Source organism: Danio rerio, chromosome 13, assembly GCF_049306965.1.
Source record: "Danio rerio strain Tuebingen ecotype United States chromosome 13, GRCz12tu, whole genome shotgun sequence".
Taxonomy (NCBI): domain Eukaryota; kingdom Metazoa; phylum Chordata; class Actinopteri; order Cypriniformes; family Danionidae; genus Danio; species Danio rerio.
Window position 1 is genome coordinate 675,001 of NC_133188.1, and position 7,500 is coordinate 682,500.

Here is a 7,500-nt window from a genome sequence, read left to right on the forward strand (position 1 = left end):
GGTGTCCCTGTATCTGTGATACACTCATGGCGTACTCACACTATGCCAGACGGCCCACACTCATATTGTATTTGAGCCTGAGCATGCTTACATCATCGATGATGCGCTGTTCAGTGAGAAGCGCTCTCGCTCAGCACAGTGCAGATTTTTTTTGTTATATCGTTTTAGTGGTTTGATATGCTGTGATACGCAGTCCAGTATTTCGCTGAACAGATCACCAAAAGTCACCCAAAATTAAGTGAAACTCTGTAGGAAACGTGGATAGCCATGGGAAGCAACCAACCCAGGCTCATTCTGAAAACGTAGCCCCGTGGACGTTTCTGGAGACCGCGAAAAATGTCCCGGGAGGTACGTATTTGTGCAGTTTTTGTTTTCGCGAATCCGCGAGAGGCCGCTGTGCGCGCTTTTTCGTATCCCAAACGTCTCTCGCGAGTGCCGTTTGCACCCGTGCTGTTCCGCTGTCTGACTGACCGAATGATTGACTGCGCGACCGGCCAATCGGCTGACCCACCCTCCTCCTTCCCTGAACTTTACCGATTGACCCGCCCGCCCGCTCACTTCCCTAAACCCGAGCAACAATTTAGAAAAGCCGTCTAGAAAAAGAAAAACCCTCGCCTGTTTTTTTTTTTTTTTAACCACGTTTTCGGATTTCACCATGTTCTCACCCTGTTATGAACTCGTTCCCTTTATTTTTTGGATTCTGTTTTTGTCTTACCTGGTTTCTGGAACCGCTCTTCCCTGGACTCGAACCTGGACGCCTTTGTCAACTCCTCCTCTCTGCATCTGAAGGGGAACAAGCGTGAAAGGGAACGGCGTCACACCGCCCCGTAGCGTTCGCGACGAACGCTACAGGGCGGTGTGACGCCGCTCCTCTCCTTCGCACTCACTGGCTGTGACGGCTCATTTCCGTGTGGAGGGCTTTTCCGCCGCAACCAGTTTGTCCGCTTAGCTCGTAGTGTTACGTCGGCGGAGCGGAGGCCCGGAGGAGGAGGAGCCACCCGCGACAACGACCGTGTTCGAGTTCAGGGAAGAGCGGTTCCAGAAATCAGGTAAGATGAGAAACAGAATCCAAAAAATAAAAGTGAACGAGTTTGTGAAAATGCGGCAAAATCTGAAAACTCGGCCAAAATCGGACGAGGGCTTTTGCTTTTTTTTTTTTTTGGACGGCTTTTGTAAATCATTGCTTGGGTTTAGGGAAGGAGGAGAGTGGTTGAGTCAGCCGATTGGCCGCCCAGTCGATCGTTCATTCATTCAGTCAGTCAGTCAGACAGACGGTCGCTCGATAGTGGCCTCCGACGGTTTTTTGCGCTAGAACAACGCGGGCGCAAACGGCACGCGCTCCCGAGAGGGGTACGAGATGCGAAAAAGTGCGGCACAGCGGCCTCTCGCGGATTCGCCAGAAACGTCCACTGGGCTACGTTTCCACAATGAGCCTGCGTAGAGTAAAACTAATTCTGTTTAGCAAGTACAGCTGAAGTCAGAATTATTCGCCCCCCTGTTCCCAATTTCTGTTTAACAGAGAGCAGATGTTTTCAACACATTTCTAATCATGATAGTGTTAATAACTCATCTCTAATAGCTGATTTATTTTCTCTTTGTCATGATGACAGTAAATAATATTAGACTAGATATTCTTCAAGACACTAGTATTCAGCTTAAAGTGACATGTAAAGGCCTAACTAGGGTAATTAGGGTAACTAGGCAGGTTAGGGTAATTAGGCAAGTCATTGTATAACGATGGTTTGTTCTGTAGATTATCGAAAAAATGTATAACTTAAAGGGGCTAATAATATTGACCTTAAAATGGTGATTAAAAAATTAAGAACTGCTTTTATTCTAGCCGAAATAAAACAAATCCGACTTTCTCCAGAAGAACTAATATTATCAGACACACTGTGAACATTTCCTGAATCTGTTACACATTATTTGGGAAATATTTAAAAAAGAAAAAACATCGATATAAACACACACAGACAGGCGGTATGTTATTTTATAGTATTTCTGTTGTGTTGATGTGGCTGAGCTGAACATTCATTCATAAAGCATTTCCCATTATAGACGCTTCCATGGGCCAAAATAATTGCAGCAGGGCTGAGCTTGTTTGGCCATAGAGCATGACTGATTGTTATATGTCAGATCTGTCCAGATACATTTAGTAGTGCATCCTTCATGAGCTGATGTGAGTGACAGGCTGATCCCGCCCTCAGAGGATGAGTTATTAATCTGAATTGTTAGACTAGAAACTTTTATTAGATTAGAGTTTAACCCTTTAACATGCACGCTAAGGGGAAAAAAAGACCAATTTATCTGGTTAAAGGGATTGTTCATGCAAACATAAATATTTATGAGTTTCTTCTGTTGAACACAAAAGAAGATATTTTGAAGAATGCTGAAAACCTGTAACCATTGACTTCCATGGTATTTTTTCTAGATTAATACAAAGTCTAAATGAAAGAGCAGCTTAAGGTGGAATAATTTGTAATGTGAGGTTTTGTTTGCTGCTTTATCTTTGTTCTTGAAAAACATTAATCTTCTCCCACACATCGTTTTCTGGATTGCTTTTGAAAGACTGTTGGTTAGGATGCAATGTTGCCAGATGTTAAAGAATCAACCCCATAAAATTATACTAAATAAGTTAAATTTTGAATAACCCTAAACTTCTTCTTACCCCTTTATTAATTTCCAAATAAGTATGAAAACAAGTCCAGCGACGCTTATGATGATTATACCTGGCAACATACATTATATAACCCCAAACTTCTTCTAACATCTTTATTAATGCCCAAATGACTTCATTAACATTATCAGTATAAGTAGTAAAATCAAGTCCAGTGATGCTTATAATGACTATATCTGGCAACATACAGAAGCAGCCATTGTATAACCCCAAACTTCTTCTTACTCCTTTGACACTGTCAGTATAAGTATAAAAACAAGTCCAGAGATGCTTATAATGATTATATCTGGCAACATATATTGTATAACCCCAAACGTCTTCTAAACCTTTTATTAATTCCCAAATTACTTCATTAACACTGTCAATATAAGCATAAAAACAAATCCAGCAATGCTAAATAAATAATGACTATATCTGGCAACATACCGGTGCAGATATTATGTAATCCCAAACTTCTTCTAACTTCTTTATTAATCCCCAAATTACAGTACTTTATTACGCTGTCAATATAAGTAGTAAAAACAAGTCTAGCGATGCTTATAATGATTATATCTGGCAACATACCGGAGTGAGCAGATAATGCATAACACCAAACTTCTTCTTACCCCTTTATCAATGGCCAAATTACTTCATTAACGGTGTCAGTATTAGTAAAAACAAGTTCAGAGATGCTTAAAAGTGTTATATTAGGCAAAATATATTGTATAACCCCAAACTTCTTCAAACCTTTTTATTAATTTCCAAATTACTTTATTAACACTGTCAATATAAGCATAAAAACAAATCCAGCAATGCTGATTTGACTATATCTGGCCACATACCGGTGCAGATATTGTATAACCCCAAAATTCTTCTTATTCCTTTATTAATTCCCAAATTACATTATTAACCCTGTCAGTATAAGTATAAAAACAAGTCCAGCAAATGCATATAATTATTATATCTGGAAACATACATTGTCTAACCCCCAACTTCTTCTAACCCCTTTATTAATGCCCACATTACTTTATTTAACGCTGTCAGTATATGTATCAAAACAAGTCCTGTAATGCTTATAATGACTTTATCTGGCAACTTACATTTCACAACTTCAAACTTCTTCTAACCCCTTTATTAATAGCATAATTACTTTATTGACTTTATTATATCTGGCAACTTTATTTAAATGATTATCTGGCAACATACATTGTATTATCATTGGTATTACCCCAAACTTCTTCCTACCCCTTTATTACTTAATGCTGTCAGTATAAGTACAAAAACAAGTCCAGCAATGCTTATAATGATTATATCTGGCAACATACAAGAGCAGATATTGTATAACCCCAAACTTCTTCTTACTTCTTTATTAATGTCCAAATTACTTCTTCAATGCTATTAGTGTAAGTATAAAAACAAGTCCAGCAATGCTTAAAATGCTTATATCTGGCAACATATATTGTATAACCCCAAATGTCTCCTAACCCCATTATTAATGGCCTTTTCCATTAAAATCATGACTGATATTTGTGCCGTATCGCCCACCCCTAGTTTGCATGTCCAGGGGGATATATTGGTAGGCAGGTGCTAACACACACACACACACACACACACACACAGCTGGAATAATTCACGAGCTAATAAATAAGCGTATAAATCCCCTGTTAGACATTGGCAGGAGAAGTCAGCATCAGCACTGCTCTTTTTTTTCTGCTGATGCTCAATCCGGCAGCGGTGTAGCGGAGCATGAGAAACTCTAATCCACACTAATAGGATTGTGTCGATTCTCCACCCCCAGTGTCTTCAACACACGTCTGCAAGCCTCACCGCTGCTGGAAAACACTGATAAAACACACACATGTCAAAAACTGCCTCAGTGCGGACTAATATTTATGACTTTAGCAGCATAAACGTCAAGCGCATCTCTCGGAAATCTACATTTTCCACTGATGTTGTGCTTGAAGGTGTTGGTTTCTGAGTAGGTGAGGTTTATTCATGCAAACACTTTATTTAGTTTTACGCTCTGACTCGTCTCTGACCCTTAAAGCTGCTCTTCTGCATTATAAAAACACCATAAAATGTGTGCAGATCTGCAGAAATTCCTGTTTATCTGAGAAACAATGCTGAAGTCAGATATTCTGCTTTGAACATGTGCGTTACGTGCTGGAACGGCTGTCTTTGTTTTGGTCTCTTTAACCCGTCCAATGCCAGATTAGCCTCACTCTAACAAAATTAACTCGAGATGAGGGAGTGTTTTCACATCCCAATGTTGACAGGTATGTCCCACACACACCTGCATTCCGCTGATGTTTGAAGGGAAGGTGCATGCATGTTTCACCGGATCCGACACCTCATATTTGGTATTGAGTCGTGTCGACGTCAATACGAAGAGGCAAAAGATCCGGACAAATGACGAATCATTTAAACGACTCTGAGTCGACTCTTTTATTTAAAAAAATCTACGTTTTTAAACACGCTACTTTTGGATAAATGCTGTCAAGTTTTAAAACTGAAGTTTGAAGGAGATACAAATCACTAAATTCAAGGTTTTACTCATGTTTTACAGCCGGAACTGTAAGGGGGTTACTGTTAAGTCAGTCGTAAAATATATGTTAATAAAGAATTGTATTAGTCTCTTGGCTGTAGCTTGAGTTTAAAGATTAATGAGGTCTGGGGGTTGTTAAATATTGGACTGTAGCCTATTGATAGCTCCAAATATATGTGTAGCTTCGCTTTAATGCAGCAATATTCATATATTTGCTGTAACAGTGTTCTGGTGAATGATCATTGTGAATATCTGGCATCCCAAACACTGGATGTGTCTCCATCAGTCAGTGTTGTTTGTGTGAGTTCAGGCACTGGCAGAGACAATAATGACTGTATTTCTGCCAACAAAAACACAGTCGTGGAGCGAATCCATTCTTGTCAAGGTTAATCCAAACCAGCAAATAGCAGAGAAGTTGTTTTTAAGTAAATGCCTTGTTATTTCTTATGTTTTTAATTGCATATTTAATTGTAGTCTGGAAATCATCATGCAGTCGTACATATCATCATATCTGACCAGTAGAAACACAGATGTTTTGCTGATCCCTGTGCAGTTTTTAATTTCAGACGAATATTTTGGATTCAGTGTGTAGTAAACTATAGTCTTCAGTTCAATCCACTTCCTTCAATTCAAGTAAATGATCTGAGTTTAACAACGACTCTAAAATCAGTCATCTAAACAGAAACTGTAGCATCAACCCAGTTTCCAGCGTTGCACGTTTTGCATATCTATATAGTTTAACACCCATTTCAGATCCTGGACTCTCTGCATTTCAGTTCAGAATAAAACATTAGTCTCATAACTTAATAATTTAGGTTACTCTCATACTCTCGTAACTTAATTATTTAGGTTTTTATATGCAATGTCAGTGCATTCATGAGCTGTGAGTGCCAGAAATTAAAAAGACAGGACATTTTGAAACTATTAACTAACAAACTCTCATTTGTGCTCTCCTGATTTCATTTGATCGTCATACTGGTCTCCTCAAAAGGTTATTTCAGATATCTTTTTGTGGAAAATTTAAGCTTTTCGTCTAAAATATTCTATAAAATGTTATAATTATAAGTGATAACAAGGTTTGCAGTACCCGATATCTATCATACACATATCTACAGTGCATCTGGAAAGAGTTGACAGCGCTTCACCTTTTCCTCATTTCTTTATGTAACAGTCTTATTCCAAAATAGATAAACTGATTGATTTCCTCAACATTCTACACACAATCCCCCATAATGACAATGTGGAAAAAGAGTTTTGGAAATTGTTGCAGATTAATAAAAAATAGAAAGCTGTAAAATCAGATGTACATCAGTGTTCACAGGCTCTGGCGTGAAGCTCTAAATTGAGCTCAGGTGCTTTCTGTTTCCACAGCTGGCATTATGTGATGTTAGCTTGCTGTCTGAATGTTGGCCAGAGCAGGCTGCAGTGTGGACATCTCTGTGAAGCCATACAGTCTGTAGGGTCATTTAACTCCTCTTGAAATCATATTGTGTTAATTATTTCCAGATGCCTGAGTCTGACTGTGTTAGCGGAGCCTGTTGATGGCCTCTGTGCTCAATCCACGTCCGTTATATTCACATTTCCCCCATTTTCATTTCCGGAGACCATGTGGCTAATTAAATATCACATCATTTAGTGTGACCTTGCTTTCAGACTGCAGTGCATGCTGGGAGTCTCCTGTGGACAGATTAAAGAGTCTGAAGGAGATCCAGAAGCACACATGAGCACTTACACTAATGAAGGATAGTAATGCACACACTGCACACATGCTGTACTTACTTAGAGTATTTCTCTTGTTTCTAATCAAAATATCTACAAATCCTTAAATCAACAAGCATTTCCTAGATAAGGAAGATTTTTTGTGTTGTTTTCAGAAATAATAAGTCAAAATAAAGTGAGTTTCTCCTTAAAACAAGCAAAATAATATAGTTTTTTGTTTTGGTGTACGATTATTTCACTCTATTCGCAGATTTTTGTCTGGTTTTAAGAAACATCTCAATTTAAAGATCTAGGCGCAAAGTCTAAAGCTCATTGTGCAAAAGCATTAAGGCCGTGTCTGAATGCACTTTTGCTATTTTAAGGATGGACAAATACGCTCTGCGCCCCGGCGCATGGTCTAAAGCATCCTTTCCAATGCACATGACAAGCGACAGACCGGAAGTCATTCATTTCCAATGGGGAGTAGTCCGGGAGCTGTGTGTCATCTCCGTATGTGGAAAATTTTGATCTGATTTTGAGCTGCGGATCCGCTGAAATATTTGAGTACTACTGCGACTACTCCGTATGCGAGCTGCTGACC

At 39.1% G+C, this 7,500-nt stretch overlaps 1 protein-coding gene across 16 annotated transcripts in view; it reads left to right on the forward strand.

Annotated features, from left to right (window-relative positions):
• The window catches only part of nrxn1b (neurexin 1b), a 799,620-nt gene that overhangs the window by 48,878 nt on the left and 743,242 nt on the right, over positions 1 to 7,500 (forward strand). The gene's annotated exons all lie outside the window — the stretch shown is intronic.